We start from the raw sequence: 3416 nt of genomic DNA, 5'->3' as shown, positions 1-3416 counted from the left end.
GGGGGGGTTAACAACCTCTCTTAACCGAAGAAAATCTGGCGATCCCGCAGATTTCGGTTTAAGCGGATTCCACTGAGGGACAAAACTCGTGGGGTGAACGGAGTTCTTCAGAAGAACCCCCTTCAAGCAAGTACCTGACACTCTGAGAATAAATCAGTGTATTTAATAAACGGGACACGTGTTTTATAACCTTATGATATAAGTTTTGACGTTAGATTTGTGTTGAGGTCGTTGTAAGTTGTTTTGTTGTTGTTTTTTTTGTTATTGTTTGTTTGTGTTTTGTTTTTACTCTTTGCAGCATTGTGAAGCTGAGCATTGGGAACATGACCTCCCACTTGACAGTTCGAAATTCAAATCCCATCCAGCTGAGTCTGAAAATGAAATTCTTTCCTTCTTCTTTCCCTTTCTTGATTATTACATCTCTGCTGTGTATATCCATCACAGGCCAATCGCTCTTCACTCTTCAATCTCCACTGGTTTGGTTTTAGAAGGAGTTTCACGGCACTTGCAACACATTAAGGTCATACATGTATAAGCCCTAAGTGCCAAAGATTAGAGGTGCTACAAGAGAGTAACAAACATTTTAAAAAGATGGAGGGGAGAAAAGGACAATAGATGTTTGATAGGAAAGAATTTAAGGAGCAAACCACACCGGAGCATCCACCAACGACCACCCACTTCTCCACTGGGTTATGCAGAGCGTTGTTGTTATACCAGGTGCCCATTGCGGACGGGGTCGGGTCGGGTCGGGTCGGCATAATCACCCGACTCGTCGCCTGAAAATAAATGCGTTTGATATTGAGGCGACGAGTGGGGCACGATCGGCTTGTGCCACGATAGCCGCTTTCCGCCTTCAATCTGGCTAGCAAACCGACCCGTCCCGATCCCCCAATAGGCATCCTGTGTATTAGACTTCATCCAGTGGGTGGTTATAGAGCGCCATAGGTAGATTTTACTTCTTTACTTTCCATCTGTTGTTTCTGTTTGTCTGTCTTACTGTTTCTGAACACTATGATCATAATTGTATAATTAAATATATGTGCTTCTTTTTTTCTCAAACAAACAAATTTGTCTGCCTGTTTTACTCTTTCCGTGCACTAAATGGCCATCTTTGTTACAAAAAGCATTTAGACCTACGACAGAAACGGTATTTGAGTTGTGGCGTTGGTAGCAAGAACCAGACCAATAATCGTGAAATCGCGGGTTCGGGAGTTTGAGCCTCTGGTCGGTTCGACGTTGTGTCCTTGAGAAAGGCACTTAACACGAATTTCCCATTTGACTCCGTCCTTTCGGAGATGGACGTTAAACTCGGAGGCCTGCCTTTTAAATGGCCTAGTTGTGTTGATAGGGGCGTTAAACCTATGACATTTCACTATTTCACCATGTCACTACCTTAGAATGACAAAGTTCTCTCTGATATCTGAGGCCATTTTGAGTTACAGAGACCAATTGCGCTAGAATCTATCTGCTCTATCAAAATACAATGTAGTAAGATTTTTCAGAGTTGTTATAAATTATATCTAAAGAATTGCATACAAAAGGCTCGACATGTTGTGAAACTCGAACAATTTTACGTCAAATTTCTCAAAACTAGGTACAGGGCAAATAGAACGCTGTAATTCTGAGGTAGCGATGCATCTGAGTTCATTGGGGACGCGACCATTGTCCTTATCTCAGACAACATGTAGGCCTAGGTGGTATAAGTGTCCTACTATTTACATCTCTTGTTGTCTAAATCCTTTTCACCGGTGTATGCGGTGAAGTGATTAGGCACTTTCCTGTCGTACACAGAAGACGTGAGTCGATTCTTGTTTGGGGAGGTTTTTGTTTGTTCTGGGAGGAAGGGGGGGGGGGTGTTGTTAGGTCGTTGTTGGGTTTGGGTTGTTTTTTTCGGTAGCTTATCTCCGTCTGTCTGCTGGGACGCTGTACAATGTATCCCTCTCGGCCCAAATTGGCCCTGAGAGGCAGGTCGAGGCAATCCGCCTCCTATATGATCTAAATAGTGTCAATGGGAACGTAAAACATTAAACATCTGCAATGTCTTTGTTGGTCCTTTTTGTTCTACATATTTGTTTTACTTTCCATCACTTCAAACGTTTTGCAATTGTTTGTTCTTAACACGTCGGTTCGGAATAATACAATATTATGGTAGTCTACAGCAGGCACCATGATTAGGCGTATTGTTTTTTCTTGAGAAAGGTGTGCCCCTCAAGGAAAATACACATAATTAAGAGGATGGAATGATATCTGTTATAGCTGTCGCCTGACTCCGGCGCGTCCAACAAGTTTCTCCTGGACCTGTACATTCAACTATTTAAGGCCGAACATAATTATTATACTAAGCCTGGTTTGAATACAACGAACTGACGGACAAAATGCAGCGTGCCGAGGTTACTAATAATATAACAAAGAGTTGACAGATGTAACTACTATACCTAGTCCAACTTGCAGATTGTCTGAAGACGGCCAGATTCGATTGTCGCAAGCAGGACGGCGGATCCTAGACAGGAAATAATTGGTCAACGCTCTGGCCGGGACAGGAAAAATCAAAATCTTAAATGTCAAAAATTGAATCAAATCGCATTTTTAAGGTTAGATTTGAGCTCAACGAACTCGAAATATTCCTGAGTTTGAGTGATTAACGATTTCCAGCGTATTTATGATTTTTTTGTTTTTTTCATTATTTACAAGTCAGGTAGGCACGTGGGTATCGCCATCTTTTTTAGAAAATACAGCAGCAATGCTAATGTTGTTTCCTAGACAGCGCCATCGTATCAAATTGAGGTCAATCCCAGAAGTCGACGAAAGACGGGTGCAGTATATAGTTATGCTTTTGTATCCTTCTACCGCTTTCAATTTGCAGACACCAGGCGAATGGATTTAGGCCTAGAATAATAGAGCAGTATCTAGTATATTTTCGGTCTGCCTTAAGCTCCCATCAACTACACGATTTAGATCAATTGGAACGCTCTGTCTGTCATGACCAACACGGGCCGAGTCATTTCATTGGACAGAAAAAAGGGGACCTGATTAAAAAGTCCCCACCTAGGAATCGAACCCGCACCTCCTGCGTGCAATGGCAAAGGGTCTATCCACTACACCACATCGGACCAGCCACTGTCACATCACATGAATTACCTTGGAAAGAAATGCAGCTGGTAATGATTTACGAAGACGTGAGTTCGATTCCCATATGGGAAGGAGGATTATCGAATATCTTCTTTTATCTGCAGAGCAGAGACGTTGTATACAGTAAGAATGCGTACCAAGTGAATACGCGTAATCACTGAATATTTTAGTGAATACTCGTAATCCCTGTTTCACTCGGGGCTTTCATGTAATCACTGAAATTTCTAGTGATTACGCGAAATCCCTAAAATTAGACCTATCTTTTTACGTGTTTTTACTACATATGT

This window comes from Aplysia californica, unplaced genomic scaffold (assembly GCF_000002075.1).
Source record: "Aplysia californica isolate F4 #8 unplaced genomic scaffold, AplCal3.0 scaffold00399, whole genome shotgun sequence".
NCBI lineage: Eukaryota > Metazoa > Mollusca > Gastropoda > Aplysiida > Aplysiidae > Aplysia > Aplysia californica.
This window is presented reverse-complemented; position numbering follows the sequence as displayed.